The sequence below is a fragment of the Pan paniscus genome, chromosome 15, assembly GCF_029289425.2.
Source record: "Pan paniscus chromosome 15, NHGRI_mPanPan1-v2.0_pri, whole genome shotgun sequence".
Taxonomy (NCBI): Eukaryota; Metazoa; Chordata; class Mammalia; order Primates; family Hominidae; genus Pan; species Pan paniscus.
The window spans coordinates 74,715,068-74,723,165 of NC_073264.2; the positions used below are offsets into that span (position 1 = coordinate 74,715,068).

General features: G+C 44.9%; 1 pseudogene; it reads left to right on the top strand.

The window, feature by feature from the left end:
* The first annotated feature begins 3,294 nt into the window (after positions 1-3,294).
* LOC117975851 (NADH dehydrogenase [ubiquinone] 1 beta subcomplex subunit 8, mitochondrial-like) lies at positions 3,295-7,550 on the top strand (annotated as a pseudogene).
* The last annotated feature ends 548 nt before the right edge of the window (positions 7,551-8,098 follow it).

Genomic DNA, 8,098 nt, shown 5'->3' on the forward strand with positions numbered 1-8,098 from the left:
CAGCACCATTTTCAACAGCATGTGCTCACTTTGTGTCTCTGTGTCACATCTGGTAATTCTCACAATATTACGGTCTTTTCATTATTTTATTTATTTATTTATTTATTTATTTATTTATTTATTTATTAGATGGAGTCTTGCTCTGTTGCCAGGCTGGAGTGCAGTGGTGTGATCTCGGCTCACTGCAACCTCCGCCTCCTGGATTCAAGCGATTCTCCTGCCTCAGCCTCCTGAATAGCTGGGACTTACAGGTGCGCACCACCGCACCCAGCTAATTTTTGTATTTTTAGTAGAGACGGAGTTTCACCATGTTGGCCAGGATGGTCTCGATCTCTTGACCTCATGATCCACCCGCCTTGGCCTCTCAAAGTGCTGGGATTACAGGTGTGAGCCACCGCGCCCAGCCTATTTTATTTATTTTATTTTTTAGACGGAGTTTCACTCTTGTTGCCCAGGCTGGAGTGCAGTGGCACGATCTTGACTCACGGCAACCGCCGCCTCCCAGGTTCAAGCAATTCTACTGCCTCAGCCTCCCAAGTAGCTGGGATTACAGGTGCACGCCACCACGCTCAGCTAATTTTTGTATTTTTAGTAGAGACGAGGTTTCACCATTTGACCAGGCTGGTCTCGAACTCCTGACCTTAGGTGATCCACCAGCCTCGGCCTCCCAAAGTGCTGGGATTACAGGCGTGAGCCACCACATCTAGCCTTTTTCATTATTATTATATCTGTTACGGTGATCTTTGATGTTACTACTGTAATTGTTTTGGGGCTCCCAGAACTGCACCCACATAAGATGGTGAACTTAATAAATGTTGTGTGTGTTCTGACTGCTCCACCAACTGGCCTTTCCCATCTGTTTCCCTCTCCTCAGGCCTCCCTATTCCCTGAGACAAAACAATATTGGAATTATGCCAGTTAATAACCCTACAATGGCCTCTAAGTGTTCAAGTGAAAGGAAGAGTCTCGGGTCTCTCACTTTAAATCAAAAGCTAGAAATGATGAAGCATAGAGAAAGCCAAGATAGGCTGAAAGCCAGGCCTCTTCCCCTAAGCAGTTAGCCAAGTTGTGAGTGCAAAGGAAAAGTTCTTGAAGGCAATTAAAAGTCCTACTTAAGTGAACACAGTAAAACATCCTTATGGCTGATTTGGAGAAAGTTTTAGTGGTCTGGATAGAAGATCAAACTAGCCACAACATTCCCTTAAGCTAAACAGCAGGGGTGTCCAATCTTTTGGCTTTCCTAGGCCACATTGGAAGAAGAAGAATTGTCTTGGGTCACACATAATATACAACAATGCTAATAATAGCTGATGAGCTTTAAGAAAATCGCAAAAAAAATCTCATAATGTTTTAAGAAAGTTTACAATTTTGTGTTGGGCCACATTCAAAGCCATCATGGGCTGCATGGAGTTCACAAGCTGTAGGGTGGACAAGCTTAAGCTAAAGCCCAATCCAGAGCAAGGCCCTAATTCTCTTCAATTCTATGAAGGCTGGGAGAAGTTAGGAAGCTGCAGTAGAAAAGTTTAAAGCTAGCATATTTGGCTTATTAAATTTAAGGAAAGAAGCCATCTCCATAATGTTAAAGTGCAAGTTTGCCAGGTGTGATGGTGCATGCCTGTAGTCACAGCTACTCTGGAGGCTGAGGAAGAAGGATCACTTGAGCCCAGAGGTTCGAAACCAGCCTGGGCAACATAGTGAGACCCTGTCTTAAAAAAAAAAAGTTCAAGGTGAAGCAGCAAACGCTGATGTAGAAGCTGCAGCAAGTTATCCAGAAGACCTAGCTGAGATAACTGATGAAGGTGGCTACACTAAACCACTAAACAACAGACAAACAGCTTTTTTTTTTTTTTTTTTTTTTTTGAGACAGAGTTTTGCTATTGTCGCCCAGGCTAGAGTGCAATGGTGCGATCTCAGCTCACGGCAACCTCTGCCTCCAAGTGATTCTCCTGCCTTAGCCCCCCAAGTAGCTGGGATTACAGGCATGCGCCACCACACCCCGCTAATTTTTGTATTTTTAGTAGAGACAGGGTTTAGCCAAGTTGGTCAGACTGGTCTCGAACTCCTGACCTCAGGTGATCCACCCGCCTCGGCCTCCCGAAGTGCTGGGATTACAGGTGTGAGCCACCATGCCCAGCCAAAACAGCCTTTTATTGGGAGAACTGCACCAGGCATAGACTTCTCCTCACTAGCTGTGAAAGTCCCAGTCATCTAGGACTTTCATAGTTAGTAAGGAGAAGTCTATCCCTGGTGCAATTCTCTCCCTCAACGCAACAATCAACACAGAATACTTCTGTGACCAAATGTGGGAGGTTTCTCCCCACATACCAGGCAAGCAAACAGTTCTGCAGCAGACACCAGCTGGGTGTCCTCCAATTCAATTCTGACACAGTCTACCTGGAAATAACATCAGATCCCACAGGTTGAGGAGTAGGTCCCACAAGACCAGTCTCTTCCCACCAGTCTTAAGTCTAGGTTTTCGGAACTTCTGACTAACTGGCTTCACGTTGGGGTTCCAATGACCTCCTTGTTGGGTTTGATTTGCTGGAGTGACTCACAGAACTTGGGAAACACTTACTTCCACTTACTGGTTTACTATAAAGGATATTACAAGTGATACCGATAAGGAGATGTATAGGGAGAAAAGACACAGAGCTTCCATGTCCTCCCGGGCATGTCACTCTCCAGGAACCTCCATGTGTTCAGCTATCCAGAAGATCTCTGAACCCATTTCTGGGTTTTTATGGAAGCCTCATCATCTAGGCACGATTGATTAAATCATTGGCCATTGGTGATCAGCTTAACCTTAACGCTTTCCCTCCTCCCCAGGGTTTGGTAGGTTTACAGTGGGGCTGAAAGTCCCAACAATTTTTTTTTTTTTTTGAGACGGAATCTTACTCTCTGTTGCCTAGGCTGGAGGGCAGTGTTGTTCACTGCAACTTCCGTCTCCTGGGTTCAAGTGATTCTCCTGCCTCAGCCTCCTGAGTAGCTGGGATTACAGGTGGGTGCCACCAAGCCTGGCTAATTTTTATATTTTTAGTAGAGACGGAGTCTTGCTATGTTAGCCAGGCTAGTCTCGAACTCCTGACCTCAAGTGATCTGCCCGCCTTGGCCTCCCAAAGTGCTGGGATTACAGGCGTGAGCCACTGTGTCTGACTTTCAACTCTTTAATCCTGCCTTGGTGTTTCTGGTGACCAGCCCCCATGCTGAAGCTACCTAGGGGCTGCCAGCCATTAATCAACTCATTAGCACACAAAAGACAACACGTTGGAGATTCTAAATCTTTTAGGAGTTGTATGTCACAAAACAAGATTACGACCAAATATATATTTCACAATATCACATAGTCATTTTTTTTAATTTAAAGAAAATTGATAGAGATGGGATCTTGCTAGGTTGGCCAGGTTGGTCTTGAACTCAGCCTCAAGCAATCCTCCCACCTCAGCCTCCCAAAATACTAGGATTACAGGCATGAGCCACTGTGCCCAGCCCATAGTCTTAGTTTTAAAAATTGCCACAGCCTCTGGGTGTGGTGGCTCACACCTGTAATCCCAGCACTTTGGGAGGCCGAGGCGGGCGGATCATCTGAGGTCAGGAGTTCGAGACCAGCCTGACCAACATGGAGAAACTCTGTCTCTACTAAAAATACAAAATTAGCCAGGCGTGGTGGCGCATGCCTGTAATCCCACCTACTTGGGAGGCTGAGGTAGGAGAATCACTTGAACCCGGGAGGTGGAGGTTTCAGTGAGCTGAGATCGGGCCATTGCACTGCAGCCTGGGCAACAAGAGTGAAACTCCATCTCAAAAAAAAAAAAAAAATTTGCCACAGCAGTGGCTCATGCCTGTAATCCTAGCATTTTGGGAAGCCGAGGCTGGTGGATGACCGGAGGTCAGGAGTTTGAGACCAGCCTGGTCAACATGGTGAAACCCCCGTCTCTACTAAAAATACAAAAAAATTACCCGGGCATAGTGGTGGGCGCCTGTAATCCCAGCTACTTGGGAGGCTGAGGCAGGAGAATTCCCTGTACCCGGGAGGTGGAGGTTGCAGTGAGCCGAGATCACGCCACTGCACTTCAGCCTGAGCAACAAGAGCGAGAGTATGTTCCCAAAAAAAAAAAGAAAGAAAGAAAAAAAAAATTGCCACAGCCACACCAACCTTCTGCAACCACCACCCTAGTGAGTCTGTGGCCTTCAAATGGAGGCAAAACTATCAGCAAAAAGATTACGACCCACTGAAGTCTCAGATAATCATTAGCATTATTTAGCAGAGGTGTGTTTTTTCATTAAGGTATGTACTTTTTTAAAACATAATGCTATGGCAACTTAATAGACTACAGTATATTATACACCTTTTATATGCACTGGGAAACCAAACATTCATGTGACTCACTTTATTGCGACATGTGCTTTATTGCAGTGGTCTGGAAGCAAATCTGCAATATCTCCCAGGTATCCCTGTATTAACAATTATTATTTCAGATGAGGAAATGGAGATCCAAGAGAAGAAACATGCCTGGTTAGTGGGAGAGCTAAGTCAGTCCAAGGCCAAAGCCCATGCCTTCACTGACCACTTGGCTCTAGTGCCTTCCAGCTTGAGGAGAGACTGGAAGAGTGCACAGCTGCATGAAGGGGACTATAAGAAAGTTAATGGTATGTTAGGGTCATGTGATGAAGGCTTCATAACCCAAGGTGGAAAGTTTAGATTTTTTTTTTTTTTGAGATGGAGTCTCGCTCTGTTGCCCAGGCTGGAGTGCAGTGGTGCAATCTCAGTTCACTGCAAGCTCTGCCTCCCGGGTTCACGCCATTCTCCTGCCTCAGCCTCCCAAGTAGCTGGGACTACAGGCACCCGCCACCAAGCCCGGCTAATTTTTTTGTATTTTTTTAGTAGAGACGGGGTTTCACCATGTTAGCCAGGATGGTTTGGATCTCCTGACTTTGTGATCCGCCCGCCTCGGCCTCCCAAAGTGCTGGGATTACAGACGTGAACCACCGCACCCGGCCCCAGATTACTTATTTCTTATCATTTTAGATTGGCTCCACTGCATTCCAGCTTGGGAGACAGAGCAAGACACCATCTCAAAAAAAATAAAAAATAAAAAATTTAAAAATTAAAAAAAAAAGAAATATGATTGGACAAAAAGGGTACGTGGAGTCCTAATTAGACAAAGGGAGTCAGGCTGGTGGGAGCAGGGGAAAGCAAAAAGAAGACGCAGATAAGCTACCAGTCTGCCTTTCTTCATGGTCCAGGACACAGCCCTCCTGCACAAATAACTGATAATCTTCCTCCGCCCAACTATCACCAGACCCCTCCAAGTTAGCTCACTGCAACCTTGGTGTTATCGCTACTGCACAAATCCCTCTTCAACAGACAGCATAAACATTATTCTATAAAGTCCCCAGCAAGCCTTTGTTTCTTTGCAGTCAACTTCTCTTCTGCTGGCCTGCCTGTTGCAACGTTCTCGCAACGTATTTTCCTACTTTCTCTAATAAATCTGCCTTTCTTTACCTACAACTGTCTTGGTAAATTCTTTTACCCCATGCCACCATAGTGGTTCGCTCCCCCAATAAAATGCTACTAAGCTGAGTAGGGAAACCCAGCAAGGCCTGTCTGTCTAGATTCTTCTTGGCTTCTCTGAGCTTCATTCCTTCCTTCTGGGTATGGGGCATGCCGGTCCCTCTTTAGAATGGGAATCACGACTTACAGTCAAATAAGGTAGATCAGATCATTTGTTTATGGCCAATTTTTACACAGAAAGGCAGAGGGAAAATTACAGTAATATTTTGAGGTTTTATCACTGGCTTTAGGGAAAAGGAGTTCTGGTTTCTATGATCTGCCTGGAAGAAAAGGGATTCTAGTTTTTATGGCTAGCCTCAGGGAAGAATGGGACTCAGAGCAGGGTGGCAGGAGAAGGGCAAAGAAAAACTTTCCCTTCTGAGGCCTTCATTTTGGGGTATTGTTCTCTGAGCCCCAACAATATTTATGGCGAAAGGACCAAAGACAGGACTTTAACAAGTCCTTGCTTTTCAGAGAAAAGTACCTTGCAGGTACTTACTTTTCAAAGAAAACAGGGTTGTTGGATGGCTCTAAACCAGAAACTCTTGGTCCAATGGCCATGTGTTTTCAGTGGCAAATACATTCTATCCAGAAATATGACACATGACAATTATTTATAGATAAGTGGGATAAGATTTGAAAATGGGATTGTTTCTCCCCAAATTTAGGATTTATATACATACCCCTCTTCCTTGACAAGCAGTTTAATAAAATATGTTCACCTGGGTTAATTCACCTCATTTTACACATGCGTTTTAATTAAGATAGAATAGTAGAAAACAATTTTTTTTTTTTAATTTTTAGAGACCAGGTCTTGCTCTGTCACCCAGGCTGGGGTGCAGTGGTGCAATCCATAGCTCACTGCAACCTCTAACTCCTGGGCTCAAGTGGTCCTCCCATTTCAGCCTCCTGAGTAGCTAGGACAACAGGCATGAGCCACCATGGCCAGCTATTTGAAAAAATTTTGTAGTAGGTGAAGATAGTGGTGGCCAGGGCTGGGGTCCTGGGAGTCCAGTGGCCGCAAAGGGCATCCCAGAATGTGATGCCACTGGGTGCACAGACAGCCTCCCACATTACCAAGGGCATGCTCCCGGGGCCCTAACCTAAGACCCCAGAAGAACGGGTCGCTGCCACCAAGAAGTATAAATATGTGTGTGGAAGACTATGAGCCTTATTCGAATGACGGCATGGGGTATGGGGACTACCTGAAGCTCCCTGACCACTTATAGCAGAAGAGGGATCTGTGGTATAACTGAGACCACCTGGCCTGAGGTTGAACTGGGGATACACTGGCACCTAGACATGCATATCAGGAACCATGTAGCTATGTCCCCCACACCTGTTTCTTGGAATATCATGTGTATACAGCTCTTCGGCTCTGTGGCTTTCATGATGTTCATGTTCTGGGTGGGGGTGATTTACCCTGTCTACCAGCCTGTGGGACCAAAACAGTGTCCTTGCAATAATCTGTACCTGGAACAAGGTGGCGATCTCTCCAAAGAACCTGAGCCAGTGGTTGACTATGGATACCAGGAGGCTTTGTGGGCTTTTGTGCCCTCTAACTAAGACTCCCTCATTCCTATAAATTTAACCTTAATGAAATCCCTAATAAAACTCAGTGCTGTGGTGGTTTAAAAAAAAAAAAAAAGGAAAAGAAAATTTGTAGAGATGGGGGTCTCGTTATGTTGCCCAGGGTGGTCTTGAACTCCTGGCCTCAAAGTGATCCTTCTGCCTCTGTCTCCCAAAATGCTGGGATTACAGGCATGAGCCACCATGCCTAGCCAGAAAACAAATTTTAAATTACATATATCAATACTTTCTTCACTGTGAAAGATTCAAGTAATACAGATAAAATAAAAGGTCCTCTTAACTCATTACCCAATCTCAGTCTTCTCCCAAGGGTAGTTACTATTACCAGTTTGAAGTGTTTCCTTCCAGAACCATTCCAGAACCATTTTGTATATATATACAAAATACAATATTCATATGTATGAATGAAAAACTATGGTTTTATTTTGTGGGTTCAAGGCCTTTTCTCTCTCTTAAAAAAACAGAAATGTAATATACTTGGCTGGGGGCAGTGGCTCATGCCTGTAATCCCAGCACTTTGGGAGGCCAAGGCAGGGGGATCACCTGAGGTCAGGAGTTCAAGACCAGCCTGGCCAACATGGTGAAACCCCATCTCTACTAAAAATACAAAAATTAGCCAGATGCAGTGGTTTGCGCCTATAATCCCAGCTACTAGGGAGGCTGAGGCAGGAGAATCACTTGAACCCGGGAAGTGGAGGTTGCAGTGAGCCGAGATCACGCCATTGCACTCCAGCCTGGGTGACAGAGTGAGACTCTGTCTCAAAAAAAAAAAAAAAAAAAAGAAGAAGAAGAAATGTAATATACTTGTAAGCTTTTCTTCTGCATACAAAAAATATACATTGTTAACACTTGTTCCAGTCCACAGGACAATAGAACTTATTTCCTTAGGGTATATATCTGTAATTCAGCTTTCTCTCTCTCTCTCTTTTTTTTTTTTTTTTTTGAGATGGGGTCTCA